Consider the following 22,032-nt stretch of genomic DNA (forward strand, 5'->3'; position numbering starts at 1 on the left):
ATTTCATTTCTTTCAAGGCTTCTTAGGAAGGATTCCGGAATCTTGCTGCCGGCAGGCCTCCGGCCGTTCTGGGTGAACATCTCCTTGTAAATCCCCCTTGGATTCTTTTTCACCCGTGAAATTTGGCCAGTTTATGCAGTTTACATTGCTGCACAATTGCGCATGCCTAGCTTTGCCGCGGTTGCAAACATTCAGACGTGTCAGCAAGATAGGCTGGTCCCCGTAGGAAACTGCCAGCGGACAGCGTATATCTGCTTCCCGTTCTTCTCGCCTGATTGCTACTGATTCCAGCTTTGACGGCTACACTCTACTCAACTGGAGCAGTAAGTTGAACATCAACTTATGGCCCTTTGTGAAAGTGTTGAGAACTAGAGCTCAGTTGTTTGGCACGCCACCACTGTCCATCCAGCACTATGGACGGCACTGCCTACATCTGGCTCTAATTAGTCCAGGGTTGTGTTCAGCCGAATAACCTCTGCCGCGAACACTCAGAATGAGGTTCTGAGTTATTGCAACATAGTAGCGTTTCATTTCTTTCAAGGCTTCTTAGGAAGAATTTCGAAATCTTGCTGCCAGCAGGCCTCGGGCTGTTCCGGGTAACATCTCCTTGTAAATCCCCCGTGGTTTCTTGTACACCCGTGAAATTTGGCCAGGTTGTGCAGTTTGCATTGCTGGACAATTTTGCCTGCCTAGCTCTTCCGCGTTTGCAAACATTCAGGCGTGGCAGCCCGATATGCTGGTCCCCGTCGGAAACTGCCAGCGGACTGGGTATATCTGCTTCCCGTTCTTCTCACCTGAGTGCTACTGATTCCAGCTTTGACGGCCCTTTGTGAAAGTGTTGAGAACTAGAGCTCAGTTGTTGGCACGCCACCACTGTCCATCCAGCAGTATGGACGGCACTGCCTACATCTGGCTCTAATTAGTCCACGATTGTGTTCAGCCGAATGACCTCTGCCGGGAACACTCAGAAAGAGGTTCTGAGTTATTTCAACATAGGAGCGTTTCACTGCTTTCAAGGCTTCACATTAAGATTTCCGGAATCTTGTTGCCGGATGGCCTCCGGCTGTTCAGGGTGAACATCTCCTTTTAAATCCCCCATGGTTTCTTGTACACCCGTGATATTTGGCCAGGTTATGCAGCGTGCATTGCTGCACAATTGCGTCCGACTAGCTCTGCAGCATTTGCAAACATTCAGGCGTTGTAGCCAGATAGGCTGGTCCCCGTAGGACACTGCCAGCAAACTGGGTATATCTGATTCCCGTTCTTCTCACCTGAGTGCTACTGATTCCAGCTTTGACGGCTACACTCTACTCAACCGGAGCAGTAAGATGAACCTCAACTTATGGCCCTTTGGGAAAGTGCTGGGAACTAGAGCTCAGTTGTTTGGCATGCCACCACTGTCCATCCAGCACTATGGACGGCACTGCCTACATCTGGCTCTAATTAGTCCACGGTTGTGTTCAGCCGAATGACCTCTGCAGGGAACACTCAGAACGAGGTTATGAGTTACTGCAACATAGGAGCGTTTCAGTGCTTTCAAGGCTTCTTAGGAAGAATTCCGGAATGTTGTTGCCGGCAGGCCTCAAGCTGTACGGTGTGAACATCTCCTTGTAAATCCTCCGTGGTTTCTTGTACACCCGTGAAATTTGGCCAGGTTATGCAGTTTGCATTGGTGCACAATCATGCTAGCCTAGCTCTGCCGCACTTGCAAACATTCAGGCGTGGCAGCCAAATAGGCTGGTCCCCGTAGGACAATGCCATGGGTCTGTGTATATCTGCTTCCCGTTCTTGTCTCCTGAGTGCTACTGATTCCAGCTTTGACGGCTACACTCTACGCAACCGGAGCAGTAAGTTGAACCTCAACTGATGGCACTTTGTGAAAGTGTTGAGAACTAGAGCTCAGTTGTTTGGCACGCCACAACTGTTCATCCAGCACTATGGACGGCACTGCCTACATCTGGCTCTAATTAGTCCACGTTTGTGTTCAGCCGAAATACCTCTGCCGGGAACACTCAGAATGAGGTTCTGAGTTATTGCAACATAGGAGCGTTTCACTGCTTTCAAGGCTTCTTAGGAAGAATTCAGGAATCTTGCTGCAGCCAGGCCTCTGGCTGTTCCGGGTGAACATCTCCTGGTAAATCCCCCTTGGTTTTTTGTACACCCGTAAAATGTGCCACAGTTGCAAACATTCAGGCGTGACAGCCACATAGGCTGGTCCCCATAGGACACTTCCAGTAGAGTGGGTATATCTGCTTCCCTTTCTTCTCTCCTGAGTGCTACTTATTCCAGCTTTGACGGATACATTCTACTAAACCGGAGCAGTAAGTTTAACCTCAACTTATGGCACTTTGTGAAAGTGTTGAGAACTAGAGCTCAGTTGTTTGGCACGCCAACACTGTCCATCCAGCACTATGGACTGCACTGCCTACATCTGGCTCTAATTAGTCCACGGTTGTGTTCAGATGAATGACCTCTGCCTGGAACTTTCAGAATGAGGTTCTGAGTTACTGTAACATAGGAGCATTTCACTTATTTCAAGGCTGCTTAGGAAGGATTCCGGAATCTTGCTGCCGGCAGGCCTCCGGCTGTTCCGGGTGAACATCTCCTTGTAAATCCCCCGTGGTTTCTTTTACACCCGTGAAATTTGGCCAGGTGATGCAGTTTGCATTGCTGCACAATCGAGCCTGCCTAGCTCTGCTAAGTTGCAAACATTCAGGCGTGGCAGCCAGATAGGCTTGTCCCCGTAAGACACTGCCAGTGGACTGGGTATATCTGCTTCCCGTTCTTCTCACCTGAGTGCTACTGATTCCAGCTTTGAGGGCTACACTCTACTCACCTGGCGAAGTAAGGTGAACCTCAACTTGTGGCACGTTGTGAAAGTGTTGACAACTAGAGCCCAGTTGTTTGGCACGCCACCACTCTCCATCCACTAATATGGACGGCACTGCCTACATCTGGCTCTAATTAGTCCACGGTTGTGTTCAGCCGAATGACCTCTGCCGGGAACACTCAGAATGAGGTTCTCAGTTATTGCACCATAGGAGCGTTTCACAGCTTTCAAAGCTTCTTAGGAAGGATTCCGGAATCTTACTGCATGCAGGCCTCTGGCTGTTCCAGATGAACATCTCCTTGTAAATCCCCCGTAGTTTCTTGTACACCCGTGAAATTTGACCAGGTTATGCAGTTTGCATTGCTGCACAATTGCGCCTGCCTAGCTCTGCCGCGGTTGCAAACATTCAGGCTTGGCAGCCGGATAGGCTGATCCCCGTAGGACACTGCCAGCGGACTGGGTATATCTGGTTCCCGTTCTTCTCACCTGAGTGCTACTGATTCCAGCTTTGACAGCTACACTCTACTCACCTGGCGCAGTAAGGTGAACCTCAACTTGTCGCACTTTGTGAAATTGTTGAGAACTAGAGCTCAGTTGTTTGGCACGCCACCACTGTCCATCCAGCACTATGAAATGCACTGCCTATATCTGGCTCTAATTAGTCCACGGTTTTGTTCACCGAATGACCTCTGCCGGTAACACTCATAATGAGGTTCTGAGTTATTGCAACATAGGAGCGTTTCACTGTTTCAAGGCTTCTTCAGAAGAAATCCGAAATCTTGCTGGCGGCAGGCCTCCAGCTGTTCCCGGTGAACATCTCCTTGTAAATCCCCCGTGGTTTCTTGAACACCCGTGAAATTTGGCCAGGTTATGCAGTTTGCATTGCTGCACGATTGCGCATCCCTAGCTCTGCCGCGTTTGCAAACATTCAGGAGTGGCAGCCAGATAGGCTGGTCCCCGTTGGACACTGCCAGCAGACTGGGTACATCTGCTTCCCATTCTTCTCTCCTGAGTGCTACTAACTCCAGCTTTGACGGTTACACTCTACTCAACTGGAGCAGTAAGGTGAACCTCAACTTATGGCACTTTGTGAAAGTGTTGAGAACTAGAGCTCAGTTCTTTGGCATGCCACCACTGTCCATCCAGCACTGTGGACGGCACTGCATATATCTGGCTCTAATGAGTCCACGATTGTGTTCATCCGAATGACCTCTGCCGGGAACACTCACAATGAGATTCCGAGTTATTGCAACATAGGACCGTTTCACTGCTTTCAAGGATTCTTAGGAAGAATTCCTGAATATTGCTGCTCTCATTCCTCCGACTGTTTTCGGTGAAAATCTCCTTGTAAATCCCCCGTGGTTACTTGTACACCCGTGAAATTTGGCCAGGTTATGCAGTTTGCATTGCTGCACAATTGCGCCTGCCTAGCTCTGCCTCGGTTGCAAACATTCAGGCGTGGCAACCATGTTGGTGGTCCCCGTAGGCCACTGCCAGCGGACTGGGTATATCTGCTTCCCGTTCTTCTGACTTGCGTGCTACTGATTCCAGCTTTTACGGGTACACTCTACTCAACCGTAGCAGTAAGTTGAACCTCAACTGATGGCACTTTGTGAAAGTGTTGAGAACTAGAGCTCAGTTGTTTGGCACGCCACCACTATCCATCCAGCACTATGGACGTCACTGCCTACATCTGGCTCTAATTAGTCCAGGGTTGTGTTCAGCCGAATGACCTCTGCCGGGAACACTCAGAATGAGGTTCTGAGTTATTGCACCATAGAAGCGTTTCACTGCTTTCAAGGCTTCTTAGGACAATTCCGGAATCTTGCTGCCGGTATGACTCTGGCTGTTCCAGCTGAACATCTCCTTGTAAATCACCGGTGGTTTCTTATACACCCGTGAAATTTGGCCAGGTTATGCAGTTTGCATTGCTGCACAAATGTGCCTGCCTAGCTCTGCGACGGTTGCAAACATTCAGGCATGGCAGCCAGATAGGCTGGTCCCGGTAGGACACTGCCAGCGGACTGGGTATATCTGCTTCCCATTCTTCTCACCTGAGAACTACTGATTATAGCTTTGACGGCTACACTCTACTCAAATGGAGGAGTGAGTTGAACGTCAACTGATGGCACTTTGTGAAAGTTTTGAGAACTAGAGCTCAGTTTTTTGGCACGCCACCACTGTCCATCCAGCACTATGGACGTCACTGCCTACATCTGGCTCTAATTACTCCACGGTTGTGTTCAGCCGAATGACCTCTGCAGGGAACACTCAGAATGAGGTTCTGAGTTATTGCACCATAGAAGCGTTTCACTGCTTTCAAGGCTTCTTAGGAAATTCCGGAATCTTGCTGCTGGTATGACTCCGGCTGTTCCAGCTGAACATCTCCTTGTAAATCACCGGTGGATTCTTAAACACCCGTGCAATTTGGCCAGGTTATGCAGTTTGCATTGCTGCACAATTGTGCCTGCCTAGCTCTGTCGTGGTTGCAAACACTCAGGCGTGGCAGCCAGATAGGCTTTCCCCATAGAACACTGCCAGTGGACTGAATATATCTGCTTCCCATTCTTCTCACCTGAGTGCTACTGATTCCACCTTTGACGGCTACACTCTACTCAACTGGAGCAGTAATTTGAACCTCAACTTATGGCACTTTGTGAAAGTGTTGATAACTGGAGCTCAGTTGTTTGGCACCCCACCACTGTCCATCCAGCACTATGGACGGCACTGCCTACATCTGGCTCTAATTAGTCCACGGTTGTGTTCAGCCAAATAACCTCTGCGGGGAACACTCAGAATGAGGTTCTGAGATAATTGAATATATGAGCGTTTCAGTACTTTCAAGGCTGCTTAGGAAGAATTCTGGAATCTTGCTGACAGCAGGCCTCCGGATGTTTCGGGTGAACATCTCCATGTAATCCTCCGTGGTTTTTTATGCACCGCTGAAATTTGGCCAGGTTATGCAGTTTGCATTGCTGCACAATTGCACCTGCCTAGCTCTGCTGCGGTTGCAAACATTCAGGCATGGCAGCCAGATAGGCTGGTCCCCGTAGGACACTGCCAGAGGACTAGGTATATATGCTTCTCGTTCTTCCCACCTGAGTGCTACTGATTCCAGTTTCTACGGCTACATTCTACTCAACCGGAGCAGTGAGTTGAACCTCAACTGATGGCACTTTGTGAAAGTGTTGAGAGCTAGTTCTCAGTTGTTTGGCACGCAACCACTGTCCATCCAGCACTATGGAGCGCACTGCCTATATCTGGCTCTAATTAGTCCACGGTTGTGTTCAGCCGAATGACCTCTGCCGGGAACACGCAGAATGAGGTTCTCAGTTATTGCACCATAGGAGCGTTTCACTGCTTTCAAGGCTTCTTAGGAAGAATTCCGGAATCTTGCTGCTGGCAGGCCCCCAGCTCTTCCGGTTGAACATCTCCTTGTAAATCCCCCGTGGTTTCTTGTAAACCCGTGAAATGTGGCCAGGTTATGCATTTTGCATTGCTGCACAATTGCGCCTGCCTAGCTCTGCCGCGGTTGCAAATATTCAGGCGTGGCAGCCAGATAGGCTGGTCACCGTAGGACACTGCCAGTGGACCTGGTATATCTGCTTCCTCTCCTTCTCACCTGAGTGCTACTTATTCCCGCTTCGAAGGCTACACTCTACTCAACCGGAGCAGTAAGTTGAAACTCAACATATGGAACTTTGTGAAAGTGTTGAGAACTAGAGCTCAGTTGTTTGGCATGCCACCACTGTCCATCCAGCACTATGGACGGCACTGCCTACATCTGGCTCTAAGTAATCCACCATCGTTGTGTTCAGCCGAATGACCTCTGCCGGGAACACTCAGAATGAGGTTCTGAGTTATTGCAACATAGGACCGTTTCACTGCTTTCAAGGCTTCTTAGGAAGAATTCCCGAATCTTGCTGCCCGCAGGCCTCCGGCTGTTCCGTGTGAACATCTCCTGGTACAACCCCCGTAGTTTCTTGTACACCCGTGAAATTTGGCCAGGTTATGCAGTTTGACTTGCTGCACAATAGCGCCAGCCTAGCTCTGCCGCGGTTGGAAACATTCAGGCGTGGCAACCAGATAGGCTGGTCCCCGTAGGACACTGCCACCGGACTGGGTATATCTGCTTCCCGTTCTTCTCACCTGAGTGCTACTGATTCCAGCTTTGGCAGCTACACTCTACTCAACAGGAGCAGTAAGTTGAACCTCAACTTATAGCACTTTGTGAAAATGTTGAGAACTAGAGCTCAGTTGTTTGGCCCGCCACAACTCTCCATCCAGCACTGTGGACGGCACTGCCTACATCTGGCTCTAATTAGTCCACGGTTGTGTTCAGCCGAATGGCCTCCGCCGTGAACACTCAGAATGAGGTTCTGAGTTATTGCAACATAGGAGCGTTTCACTGCTTTCAAAGCTTCTTAGGAAAAATTCCAGAATGTTGCTGCTGGCAGGCCTCCAGCTCTTCCTGATGAACATCGGCTTGTAAATCCCCCGTGGTTTCTTGTACACCCGTGAAATTTGGCCAGGTTATGCAGTTTCCATTGCTACACAATTGCGCCTGCCTAGCTCTCCCGCGGTTTCAAACATTCAGGCTTGTTAGCCAGAGAGGCTGGTCCCCGTAAGACACTGCCATCGGACTGTGTATATCTGCTTCCCGTTCTACTCACCTGAGTGCTACTGATTCCACCTTTGATGGCTACACTCTACTCAACTGGAGCAGTAAGATGAACCTCAACTTATGGCATTTTGTGAAAGTGTTGAGAACTAGAGCCCAGTTGTTTGGCACGCCACCACTGTCCATCCAGCACTATGGACGGCACTGCTTACATCTGGCTCTAATTAGTACACGGTTGTGTTCAGCCGAAAGACTTCTGCCGGGAACACTCAGAATGAGGTTCTGAGTTATTGCAACATAGGAGCGATTCACTGCTTTCAAGGCTTCTTATGGAAAATTCCGGAATATTGCTGCTGACAAGCCTCCAGCTCTTCCGGTTGAACATCAGCTTGTAAATCCCCTAGTGGTTTCTTGTACACCCGTGTAATTTGGCCAGGTTATGCAGTTTGCATTGCTGCACAATTGTGCCTGCCTTGCTCTGCCGCGGTTGCAAACATTGAGGCGTGGCAGCCAGATAGGCTGGTTCCGGTAGGACACTGCCAGCAGACTGGGTATATCTGCTTCCCGATATTCTCAGCTGAGTGCTACTGATTCCAGCTTAGACGGCTACACTCTACTCAACCGCAGCAGTGAGTTGAACCTCAACTGATGGCACTTTGTGAAAGTGTTGAGAACTAGAGCTCAGTTGTTTGGCACGCCACCACTGTCCATTCAGCACTATGGACGGCACTGCCTACATCTGGCTCTAATTAGTCCACGGTTCTGTTCAGCCGATTGACCTCTGCCGGGAACAATCAGAATGAGGTTCTTAGTTATTACAACATAGGAGGGTTTCACTGCTTTCAAGGCTTCTTAGGAAAAATTCCAGAATGTTTCTGCTGACAGGCCTCCAGCTCTTCCGGTTGAACATCAGCTTGTAAATCCCCCGTGGTTTCTTGTACACCCGTGTAATTTGGGCAGGTGATGCAGTTTGCATTGCTGCACAATTGCGCCTGCCTAGCTCTGCCGCGGTTGCAAACATTCAGGCGTGGCCACCAGATAGGCTGGTCCCCGTAGGACACTGCCAGTGGACTGGGTATATCTGTTTCCCGTTCTTCTCACCTGAGTGTTACTGATTCCAGCTTTGACGGCTACACTCTACTCAACCGGCGCAGTAAGTTCAACCTTAACTTATGGCACTTTATGAAATTGTTGAGAACTAGAGCACAGTTGTTTGGCACGCCACCACTGTCCATCCAGCACTATGAACTGCACAACCTACATCTGGCTCTAATTAGTCCACGGTTGTTTTCAGCCGAATGACCTCTGTCGGGAACACTCAGAAAGAGTTTCTGAATTATTGCAACATAGTAGCGTTTCACTGCTTTCAAGGCTTCTTCGGAAGAATTCCGGAATCTTGCTGACGGCCAGCCTCCGGCTTTTCCGGGTGAACATCTCCTTGTAAATCCCCCGTGGTTTCTTGTAAACCCGTGAAATTTGGTCAGCTTATGCAGTTTGCATTGCTGCACAATTGCGCCTGCCTAGTTCTGCCGCGGTTAGAAACATTCAGGCGTGGCAGCCAGATAGGCTGGTCCCCGTAGGACACTGCCACCGGACTGGGTATATCTGCTTCCCGTTCTTCTCACCTGAGTGCTACTAATTCCAGCTTTGGCAGCTACACTCTACTCAACAGGAGCAGTAAGTTGAACCTCAACTTATAGCACTTTGTGAAAATGTTGAGAACTAGAGCTCAGTTGTTTGGCCCGCCACAACTCTCCATCCAGCACTATGGACGGCACTGCCTACATCTGGCTCTAATTAGTCCATGGTTGTGTTCAGCCGAATGGCCTCTGCCGGGAACACTCAGAATGAGGTTCTGAGTTATTGCAACATAGGACCGTTTCACTGTTTCAAGGCTTCTTAGGAAAAATTCCAGAATGTTGCTGCTGGCAGGCCTCCAGCTCTTCCTGACGAACATCGGCTTGTAAATCCCCCGTGGTTTCTTGTACACCCGTGAAATTTGGCCAGGTTATGCAGTTTCCATTGCTGCACAATTGCGCCTGCCTAGCTCTGCCGCGGTTGCAAACATTCAGGCGTGTCAGCCAGATATGCTGGTCCCCGTAAGACACTGCCAGCGGACTGGGTATATCTGCTTCCCGTTCTTCTCACCTGAATGCTACTGATTCCAGCTTTGATGGCTACACTCTACTCAACCGGAGCAATAAGATGAACGTCAACTTATGGCACTTTGAGAAAGTGTTGAGAACTAGAGCTCAGTTGTTTGGCATGCCACCACTGTCCATACAGCACTATGGACGTCAGGGCCTACCTCTGGCTCTAATTAGTCCATGGTAGTCTTCAGCCGCATGACCCCTGCCAGTAACACTCAGAATGAGTTTCTGAGTTATTGCAACATAGGTGCGTTTCACTGCTTTCAAGGCTTCTTCAGAAGAAATCCGAAATCTTGCTGGCGGCAGGCCTCCGGCTGTTCCGGGTAAACATCTCCTTGTAAATCCCCCGTGGTTTCTTGAACACCCGTGAAATTTGTCCAGGTTATGCAGTTTGTATTGCTGCACAATTGCGCCTGCCTAGCTCTACCTTGGTTGCAATCATTCAGGCGTGGCAGCCAAATAGTCTGGTCCCCATAGGACACTGCCAGCGGACAGGGTATATCTGCCTCCCGTTCTCACCTGAGTGCTACTGACTCCAGCTTTGACGGCTACACTGTACTCAACAGGAGCAGTAAGTTGAACCTCAACTGATGGCAATTTGTGAAAGTGTTGAGAACTAGAGCTCAGTTGTTTGGCCCGCCACCACTGTCCATCCAGCACTATGGACGGCACTGCCTACCTCTGGCTCTAATTATTCCACGGTTGTGTTCAGCCGAATGACCTCTGCCGGGAACTCAGAATCATTTTCTGAGTTATTGCAACATAGGAGCATTTAACTGCTTTCAAGGCTTCTTAGGAAGAATTCCGGAATATTTCTACCGGGAGGCCTCCAGCTGTTCCGGGTGAACGTCTCCTATTAAATCCCCCGTGGCTTCTTGTACACCTGTGAAATTTGGCCAGGTTATGCAGTTTCCATTGCTGCACAATTGCGCCTGACTAGCTCTGCCGCAGTTGCAAACATTCAGGCGTGGCAGCCAGATAGGCTGGTCCCCGTAGGACACTGCCAGCGGATTGGGTATATCAGCTACCCGTTCTTCTCACCTGAGTGCTACTGATTCCAGCTTTGACAGCTACACTCTACTCAACCGCAGCAGTACGCTGAACTTCCACTTATGGCACTTTGTGAAAGTGTTGAGAACTAGAGCTCAGTTGTTTGGCACGCCACCACTGTCCATCCAGCACTATGGAGGGCACTGCTTACATCTGGCTCTAATTAGTCCATGGTTGTTTTCAGCAGAATGACCACTGCCAGGAACACTCAGAATGAGGTTCTGAGTTACTGCAACATAGGAGCGTTTCACTGCTTTCAAGGCTTCTTAGGAAGAATTCCGGAATCCTGCTGCTGTCAGTCCTCCATCTGTTTCGGGTGAACATCTCCTTGTAAATCCCCTGTGGTTTCTTGTACACCCGTGAAGTTTGGCCAGGTTATGCAGTTTGCATTGCTGCACGATTGAGCCAGCCTAGCTCTGCCTCGGTTGCAAACATTCAGGCGTGGCAACCAGATAGGCTGGTCCCCGTAAGACACTGCCAGTGGACTGGGTATATCTGCTTCCCATTCTTCTGACCTGAGTGCTACTGATTCCAGATTTGAAGGCTACACTCTACTCAACCGGAGCCGTAAGTTGAACCTCAACTGATGGCACTTTGTGAAAGTGTTGAGAACTAGAGCTCAGTTGTTTGTCACGCCACCACTCTCCATCCAGCACTTTGGACGTCAGGGCCTACATCTGGCTCTAATTAGTCCACCTTTGTGTACAACCAAATGACCTCTGCCGGGAACACTCAGAATGAGTTTCTGAGTTATTGCAACATAGGACCGTTTCACTGCTTTCAAGGATTCTTAATAAGAATACTGGAATCTTGCTGCCCGCAGGACTCCAGGAGTTCCGGGTGAACATCCCCTTGTAAATCCCCCGTGGTTTCTTGTACACCCGTGAAATTTGGCCAGGTTATGCAGTTTGCATTGCTGCACGATTGCGCCAGCCTAGCTCTGCCTCGGTTGCAAACATTCAGGCGTGGCAACCAGATAGGCAGGTCCCCATAAGACACTGCCAGCAGACTAGGTATATCTACTTCCCATTCTTCTGACCTGAGTGCTACTGATTCCAGCTTTGACGGCTACACTCTACTAAACCGGAGCAGTAAGTTTAACCTCAACTGATGGCACTTTGTGAAAGTGTTGAGAACTAGAGCTCAGTTGTTTGTCATGCCACAACTATCCATCCAGCACTATGGACGTCAGGGCCTACATCTGGCTCTAATTACTCCACCTTTGTGTACAACCAAATGACCTCTGCCGGGAACACTCAGAATGAGGTCCTGAGTTATTGCAACATAGGACCGTTTCACTGCTTTCAAGGATTCTTAGGAAGAATTCCGGAATCTTGCTGCCCGCAGGACTCCAGTAGTTCCGGGTGAACATCTCCTTGTAAATCCCCCGTGGTTTCTTGTACACCCGTGAAATTTGGCAAGGTTATGCAGTTTGCATTGCTGCACAATTGCGCCAGCCTAGCTCTGCTGCGGTTGAAAACATTCAGGCATGGCAGCCAGATAGGCTGGTCCACGTAGGACACTGCCAGTGGACTGGGTATATCTGCTTCCCGTTCTTCTCACCTGAGTGCTACTGATTCCAGCTTTGAGAGCTACACTCTACTCAACCGGAGCAGTAAGATGAACCTCAACTGATGGCACTGTGTGAAAGTGTTGAGAACTAGAGCTCAGTTGTTTTGGACGCCAAAACTGTCCATCCAGCACTATGGACGGCACTGCCTACATCTGGCTCTAATTAGTCCACGGTTGTGTTCAGCCGAATGACCTCTGCCGGGAACTCAGAATCAGTTTCTGAGTTATTCCAACATAGGAGCATTTAACTACTTTCAAGGCTTCTTAGGAAGAATTCCGGAATATTGCTACCGGGAGGCCTCCAGCTGTTCCGGGTGAATGTCTCCTTTTAAATCCCCCGTGGTTTCTTGTACACCCGTGAAATTTGGCCAGGTTATGCAGTTTCCATTGCTGCACAATTGCGCCTGCCTAGTTCTGCCGCAGTTGCAAACATTCAGGCCTGGCAGCCAGATAGGCTGGTTCCCATAGGACACTACCAGCGGACTGGGTATATCGGCTTCCCGTTCTTCTCACCTGAGTGCTACTGATTCCAGCTTTGACGGCTAAACTCTAGTCAACCGCAGCAGTACGCTGAACCTCCACTTATGGCACTTTGTGAAAGTGTTGACAACTAGAGCTAAGTTGTTTGGCACGCCACCACTGTCCATCCAGCACTATGGACGGCACTGCGTACATCTGGCTCTAATTAGTCCATGGTTGTGTTCAACCTAATGACCTCTGCCGAGAACACTCAGAATGAGGTTCTGAGTTACTGCAACATAGGAACCTTTCACTGCTTTCAAGGCTTCTTAGGATGAATTCCGGAATCTTGCTGCCGGAAGGCCTCCGGCGGTTCCGGGTGAACATCTCCTTGTAAATCCTCCGTTGTTTATTGTACCCCCATGAAATTTTGCCAGGTTATGCAGTTTGCATTGCTGCACAATTGCGCCTGCCTAGCTGTGCCGAGGTTGCAAACATTCAGGCGTTGCAGACAAATACGCTGGTCCCCGTAGGACATTGCCAGCGGACTGGGTATATCTGCTTCCCGTTCTCACCTGAAGGGTACTGATTCCAGCTTTGACGGCTTCACTCTACTCAACCGGAACAGTAAGTGGAACCTCAACTTATGGCACTTTGTGAAAGTGTTGAGAACTAGAACTCAGTTGTTTGGCACGCCACCACTGTCCATCCAGCACTATGGACCGCACTGCTTACATCTGGCTCTAATTAGTCCATGGTAGTGTTCAGGTGAATGTCCTCTGCCGGGAACACTCAGAATGAGGTTCTGAGTAATTGCAACATAGAAGCGTTTCACTGCTTTCAAGGCTTCTTAGGAAGAGTTCCGGAATCTTGCTGCCGGCAGGCCTCCAGCTGTTCCGGGTGAACATCTCCTTGTAAATTTCCGTGGTTTCTTGTACACCCGAGAAATTTAGCCAGGTTATGCAGTTTGCATTGCTGCACAATTGCGCCTCCCTAGCTCTGCCGCAGTTGCAAACAAACAGGCGTGGCAGCCAGATAGGCTGGTCCACGTAGGACACTGCCAGAGGACTGGGTCTATCTGCTTCCCGTTCTTCTCACCTGAGTGCTACTGATTCCAGCTTTGACGGCTACACTCTACTCAACGGAAGCAGGAAGTTGAAACTCAACTGATGGCATTTTGTGAAAGTGTTGAGAACTAGAGCTCAGTTGTTTGGCCCGCCACCACTGTCCATCCAGCACTATGGACTGCACTGCCTACATCTGGCTCTAATTACTCCACCGTTGAGTATAGTCAAATGTCCTCTGCTGGGAACACTCAGAATGAGGTTCTCAGTTATTGCAACATAGGAGCGCTTCACTGCTTTCAAGGCTTCTTAGGTAGAATGCCGGAATCTTGCTGCCGGCAAGCCTTCGGGTGTTCCAGGTGAACATCTCCTTGTATATCCCCCGTGGTTTCTTGTACACCCATGAAATTTGGCCAGGTTATGCAGTTTGCATTGCTGCACAATTGTCCTAGCCTAGCTCTGCCGCACTTGCAAACATTCAGGCTTGACAGCCAGATAGGCTGGTCCCCGTGAAACACTGCCAGCGATCTGTGTATATCTGCTTCCCGTTCTTCTCACCTGAGTGCTACTGATTCCAGCTTTGAAGTCTACACTCTACTCAACCGGTGCAGTTAGTTGAACATCAACAGATGGCACTTTGTGAAAGTGTTGAGAACTAGAGCTCAGTTGTTTGGCACGCCACCACTGTCCATCCAGCACTATGGACGGCACTGCCTGCATCTGGATCTAATTAGTCCACGGTTGTGTTCAGTCGAATGACCTCTACCGTGAACACTCAGAATCAGTTTCTGAGTTACTGCAACATAGGAGCATTTAACTGCTTTCAAGGCTTCTTAGGAAGAATTCCTGAATCTTGCTACCGGCAGGCCTCCGAGTGTTCCCGGTGAACATCTCCTTGTAAATCCCGGGAGTTTATTGTACAGCCGTGAAATTTGGCCAGGTTATGCAGTTTGCAATGCTTCACAATTGCGTCTGCCTAGCTCTGCCGCGGTTGCAAACATTCAGGCGTGGCAGCCAGATAGGCTGGTCCCCGTAGGACACTGCCAGGGGACTGGGTATATCTGCTTTCCGTTCTTCTCACCTGAGTGCTACTGATTCCAGTTTTGACGGCTACACTCTACTCAACCGGAGCTGTAAGTAGAACCTCCACTAATGGCAATTTGTGAAAGTGTTGAGAACTAGAGCTCAGTTGTTTGGCACGCCACCACTGTCCATCCAGCACTATGGCCGGCACTGCCTACATCTGTCTCTAATTAGTCCCCGGTTGTGTTCAGCCGAATGACCTCTGCCGGGAACACTCAGAATGAGGTTCTGACTTACTGTAACATAGGAGAGTTTCACTGCTTTCAAGGCTTCTTCGGACGAATTGCGGAATCTTGCTGCCGGCAGGCCTAAGGCTGTTCCGGGTGAACATCTCCTTGTAAATCCCCGGTGGTTTCTTGTACACCTGTGCAATTTGGCCAGGTTATGCAGTTTGCATTGCTGCACAATTGCGCCTCCCTAGCTCTGCCAGGCTTGCAAACATTCAGGCGTGGCAGCCAGATAGGCTGGTCCCCGTAGGACTGTGCCAGCGGACTGGGTATATCTGCTTCCAGTTCTTCTCACCTGAGTGCTACTGATTCCAGCTTTGACTGCTACACTCTACTCAACCGGAGCAGTAAGTTGAACCTAAACTTATGGCACTTTGTGAAAGTGTTGAGACATAGGGCTCAGTTGTTTGGCACGCCATCACTGTCCATCCAGCACTATGGACGGCACTGCCTACATCTGGCTCTAATTAGTCCACGGTTGTGTTCAGACGAATAACCTCTGCCAGGAACACTCAGAATGACGTTGTGAGTTATTGCAACATAGGAGTGTTTCACTGCTTTCAAGGCTTCTCAGGCAGAATTCCAGAATTTTTTTGCCGACAGGCCTGCGGCTGTTCCGCGTGAACATCTCCTTGTAAATCCCCGGTGTTTTCTTGTACACCCGTGAAATTTGGCCAGGTTATGCAGTTTGCATTGCTGCACAATTGCGCATTTCAAGCTCTGCCGTGGTTGCAAACATTCAGGCTTGGCAGCCAGATAGGCTTGTCACCGTAGGACACTGCCAGCTGACTGGGTATATCTGCTTCCCGTTCTTCTCACCTGAGTGCTACTGATTCCAGCTTTGACGGCTACAATCTACTCAACCGGAGCAGTAAGTAGAATCTCAACTTATGGCACTTTGTGAAAGTGTTGAGAACTAGGGCTCAGTTGTTTGGCACGCCACCACTGTCCAACCAGCACTATGGACGGCACTGTCTACATCTGGCTCTAATTAATCCACGGTTGTGTTCAGCTGAATGACCTCTGCCGGGAACACTCAGAATGAGGTTCTGAGTTATTGCAACATAGGAGCGTTTCACTGTTTTCAAGGCTTCTTAGGAATGTTTCAGGAATCTTGCTGCTGGCAGGCCTCAGGCTGTTCCGGTTGAACATCTCCTTGTAAATCCCCCGTGGTTTCTTGTACACCCGTGAAATGTAGCCAGCTTATGCATTTTGCATTGCTGCACAATTGTGCCTGACTAACTCTGCCGCAGTTGCAAACATTCAGGGATGGCAGCCAGATAGGCTGGTACCCGTAAGACACTGCTAGCCGACTGGGTATATCTGTTTCCAGTTATTCTCACCTGAGTGCTACTGATTCCAGCTTTGACGGCTACACTGTACTCAACCAGAGCAGTAAGATGAACCTCAACTTGTGGCAGTTTGTGAAAGTGTTGAGAACTAGAGCTCAGTTGTTTGGCACGCCACCACTGTCCATCCAGCACTATGGACGGCACTGGCTACATCTGGCTCTAATTAGTCCACGCTTGTGTTCACCCCAATGACCTCTGCCGGGAACACTCAGAATGAGTTTCTGAGTTATTGTAACATAGAAGCATTTCACTGCTTTCAAGGCTTCTTAGGAAGGATGCCGGAATCTTGCTGCTGGCAGGCCTCCGGCTGTTCCGAGAGAACATCTCCTTGTAAATCCCCCGTGGATTCTTGTACACCCGTGAAATTTGTCCAGGTGATGCAGTTTGCATTGCTACACAATTGGGCCTGACTACCTCTGCCGCGGTTGCAAACATTCAGGCGTGGCAGCCAGATAGGCTGGTCCCCTTAGGACACTGCCAGCGGACTGTATATATCTGCTTCCCGTTCTTCTCACCTGAGTGCTACTGATTCCAGCTTTGACGACTACAATCTATTCAACGGGAGCAGTAAGTTGAACCTCAACTTGTGGCACTTTGTGAAAGTGTTGAGAACTATGGAAGGCACTGCCTAAGTCTGGCTCTAATTAGTCCACGGTTGTGATCAGCTGAATGACCTCTGCTGGGAACACTCAGAATGCGGCTCTGAGTTATTGCAACATAGGAGCTTTTCACTGCTTTCAATGCTTCTCAGGCAGAATTCCAGAATGTTGGTTCCGGCAGGCCTCCGGCTATTCCGGGTAAACATCTCCCTGTAAATCCCCCGTCGTTTCTTGTACACCCGTGAAATTTAGCCAGATTATGCAGTTTGCATTGCTGCACAATCACGCCTGCCTGGCTCTGCCGATGTTGCAAACATTCAGGCGTGGGAGCCAGATAGGCTGGTCCCTGTAGTACACTGCCAAGGCACTGGGTATATCTGCTTCCCGTTCTTCTCACCTGAGTGCTACTGATTCCAGCTTTGACAGTTACACTCTACTAAACCGGAGCAGTAAGGTGAACTTCAACTTGTGGAACTTTGTGAAAGTGTTGAGAACTAGAGCGCAGTTGTTTGGCACGCCACCACTGTCCATCCAGCACTATGGAAGGCACTGCCTAAATCTGGCTCTAATGAGTCCAATGTTGTGTTCAGCCGAATGACCTCTGCCGGGAACACTCAGAATGAGGTTCTGAGTTATTGCAACAAATGAGCGTTTCACTGCTTTCAAGGCTTCTTAGGCATGATTCCTGAATGTTGCTGGCGGCAGGCCTCCGGCTGCTCCGGGTGAGCATCTCCTTGTAAATCCACCGTGGTTTCTTGTACACCCGTGAAATTTGGCCAGCTTATGCAGCTTGCCTTCTTGCACAATCACGCCTGACTAGCTCTGCCGCGGTTGCAAACATTCAGGGGTGGCAGCAAGATAGGCTGGTCCCCGTAAGACACTGCCAGCAGACTGGGTATATCTGTTCTCGTTCTTCTCACTTCAGTGCTACTGATTCCAGCTTTGACGGCTACACTCTACTCAACCGAAGCAGTAAGGTGAAACTCAACTTATGGCCCTTTGTGAAAGTGTTGAGAACTAGAGCTCAGTTGTTTGGCACGCCACCACTGCCCATCCAGCACTCTGGACGGCACTGCCTACATCTGGCTCTAATTAGTCCACGGTTGTGTTCATCCGAATGACCTCTGCCGGGAAGACTCAGAATGAGGTTCTGAGTTATTTCAACATAGTAGTGTTTCACTGCTTTCAAGGCTTCTTAGGAAGGATTCCGGAATCTTTCTGCCGGCAGGCTGTTCTGCATCAACATCTCCTTGTAAATCCCCCGTGGTTTCTTGTACACCCGTGAAATATGGACAGGTTATGCAGTTTGTATTGCTGCACAATTGCGCCTGCCTTGCTCTGCCGCGGTTGCAAACATTCAGGCGTGGCAGCCAGATAGGCTGGTCGCCGTAGGACACTGCCAGGGGACTGGGTATATCTGCTTCCCGATCTTCACACCTGAGTGCTACTTATTCCAGCTTTGACGGCTACACTCTACTCAACCGGAGCAGTGAGTTGAAAATCCACATATGGCAATTTGTTAAAGTGTTGAGAACTAGAGCTCAGTTGTTTGGCCCGCCACCACTGTCCATCCAGCACTATGGACGGCACTGACTACATCTGGCTCTCATTAGTCCACGTTTGTGTTCATCCGAAAGACCTCTGCCGGGAACACTCAGAATGAGGGTCTGAGTTATTGCAACATTAGACGTTTCACTGCTTTCAAGGCTTCTCAGGTAAAATTCCAGAATGTTGGTGCCGTCAGGCCTCCTTCTCTTCCGGGTGAACATCTCCTTGTAAATCCCCCGTGGTTTCTTGTACACCCGTGAAATTTGGCCAGGTTATGCAGTTTTCAATGCTGCACAATTGCGCCTGCCTTGCTCTGCCGCGGTTGCAAACATTCAGGCGTGGCAGCCAGAAAGGCTGGTCCTCGTAGGACACTGCCAGCGGACTGGGTATATCTGCTTCCCGTTCTACTCACCTGCGTGCTATTGATTCCAGCTTTGATGGCTACACTCTATTCAAACGGAGCAGTAAGTTGAACCTCAACTTATGGCATTTTGTGAAAGCGTAGAGAACAAGAGCTCAGTTGTTTGGCACGCCCACACTGTCCATCAATCACTATGGACGGCACTGCCTACATCTGGCTCTCATTAGTTCACGTTTGTGTTCATCCGAAAGACCTCTGCCGGGAACACTCAGAATGAGGGTCTGAGTTATTGCAATATTAGACGTTTCACTGCTTTCCAGTCTTCTTACGAAGGTTTCCGTAATCTTGCTGCAGGCAGGCCTCTGGCTGTTCCGGGTGAACATCTCCTTGTAAGTCCCCGGTGGTTTCTTGTACACTCATGATATTTGGCCATGTTATGCAGCGTGCATTGCTGCACATTTGCGCCTGCCTAGCTCTGCCACGGTTGCAAACATTCAGGCGTGGCAGACAGATTGGCTGGTCTCCATAGGACACTGCCGACGGACTAGGTATATCTGCTTCCCGTTCTTCACACCTGAGTGCCAGTGATTCGAGCGTTGACCGCTACACTCTACTCACCTGGACCAGTAAGTTAAACCTAACCTTATGGCTCTTGTGAAAGTGTTGAGAAATAGAGCTCATTTGTTTGGCACGCCACCACTGTCCATCCAGCACTATGGACGGCACTGCTTACATCTGCATCTAATTAGTCCACGGTTGTGTTCAGCCGAGTGACCTCTGCCGGGAACACTCAGAATGAGGTTGTGAGTTATGGCAACATAGGAGCGTTATACTGCTTTCAAGGCTTCTTAGGAAGAATTCCGGAATCTTGCTGCCGGCAGGCCTCCGGCTGTTCCGGGTGAACATCTCCTTGTAAATCCCCCGTGGTTTCTTTTACACCCCTGAAATTTGGCCAGGTTATGCAGTATTCATTTCTGCACAATTGGCCTGCCTAGCTCTGCCACGGTTGCAAACATTCAGGCGTGGCGGCCAGATAGGCTGGTCCCCGTAGGACACTGCCAGCGGAATGGGTATATCTGCTTCCCGTACTTCTCAGCTGAGTGCTACTCATTCCAGGTTTGACGGGTACAATCTACTCAACCGGAGCAGTAAGGTGAACCTGCATATATGGCACTTTGTGAAAGTGTTGAGAACTAGAGCTCAGTTGTTTGGCACGCCACCACTGTCCATCCAGCACTATGGACGGCACTGCCTACATCTGGCTCTAATTAGTCCACGGTTGTGTTCAGCCGAATGACCTCTGCCGGGAACACTCAGAATGAGCTTCTAAGTTATTGCAACATAGGAGCGTTTCATTGCTTTCAAGCCTTCTCAGGAAGGATTCCGGGATCTTGCTGCCGGCAGTCCGCTGGCAGTTCCGGGTGAACATCTCCTTGTAAATCCCCCGTGTTTTCTCGTACAGTAGTGATATTTGGCCAGGTTATGCAGCGTGCATTGCTGCACAATTGCGCCTGACTATCTCTGCCGCGTTTGCAAACATTCAGGCGTTGGAGCCTGATAGGGAGGTCCCCCTAGTACACTGCCACCGGACTGGGTATATCTGCTTCCCGTACTTCTCAGCTGAGTGCTATTCATTCCAGCTTTGACGGCTACACTCTACTCAACTGGAGCAGTAAGATGAACCTCAACTTATGGCACTTTGTGAAAGTGTAGAGAACTAGAGCTCAGTTGTTTGGCACGCGACCACTGTCCATCCAGCACTATGGACAGCACTGATTACATGTACATCTAATTAGTCCACGGTTGTGTTCAGCTGAATGACCTCTGCCGGGAACACCCAGAATGAGGGTCTGAGTTATTGCAACATTGGAGCGTTTCACTGCTTTCAAGGCTTCTTAGGAAGGATTCCGTAATCTTGCTTCCGGCAGGCCTCCGGCTGTTCTGGGTGAACATCTTGTAAATCCCCCGTGGTTTCTTGTACACTCGTGATATTTGGCCAGGTTATGCAGAATGCATTGCTGCACAATTGCTCCTGCCTAGCTCTACAGCGGTTGCAAACATTCAGGCATGGCACCCAGATAGGTTGGTCCCCGTAGGACACTGCCGGCGGACTGGGTATATCTGCTTCCCGTTCTTCTCACCTGAGAACAACTGATTCGAGCTTTGACCCCTACACTCTACTCACCCGGAGCAGTAAGTTGAACCTCAACTTATGGCACTTTGTGAAAGTGTTGAGAACTAGAGCGCATGTGTTTGGCACGCCAGCACTGTCCATCCAGCACTATGGACGGCACTGCCTACATCTGGCTCTAATTAGTCCACGGTTGTGTTTAGCCAAATGACCTCTGCCGGGAACACTCAGAATGAGGTTCTGAGTTACTGAAAAATAGGAGCGTTTCAGTACTTTCACGGCTTCTTAGGAAGAATTCCGTAATCTTACTGCCGGCAGGCCTCTGGCTGTTCCGAGTGAACATCTCCTTGTAAATCCCCCTTGGATTCTTGTACACCCGGGAAATTTGGCAAGGCGATGCAGTTTGCATTGCTGCACAATTGCGCCTGCCTAGGTCTGACGCGGTTGCAAACATTCAGGCTTGGCATCCAGATAGGCTGGTCCCCATAAGTCACTGCCAGCGGACTGGGTATATCTGCTTCCCGTTCTTCTCACCTGAGTGCTACTGATTCCAGCTTTGACGGCTACACTCTACTCAACCGGAGCAGTAATTTGAACCTCAACTTATGGCCCTTTGTGAAAGTATTGAGAACTAGAGCTCAGTTGTTTCGCACACCACCACTGTCCATCCAGCACTATGGACGACATTGCCTATTTCTGGCTCTAATTAGTCCACAGTTGTGTTCAGCCGATGACCTCTGCCGGGAACACTCAGAATAAGGTTCTGAGTTATTGCAACATAGGAGCGTTTCACTGCTTTCAAAGCATCTCAGGCATAATTCCAGAATGTTGGTGCCGCAGGCCTCGGGCTGTTCCGGGTGAACATCTCCTTGTAAATCCCCCGTGGTTTCTTGTACATCCGTGAAATTTGGCCAGGTTATGCAGCTTGCATTGCTGCACATTTCCAACTACCTAGCTCCGCTGCGGTTGCAAACATTCAGGCGTG

Source organism: Dipodomys merriami, unplaced genomic scaffold (genome assembly GCF_024711535.1).
Source record: "Dipodomys merriami isolate MVZ:Mamm:240054 unplaced genomic scaffold, mDipMer1.0.p SCAF_423, whole genome shotgun sequence".
Classification (NCBI taxonomy): domain Eukaryota; kingdom Metazoa; phylum Chordata; class Mammalia; order Rodentia; family Heteromyidae; genus Dipodomys; species Dipodomys merriami.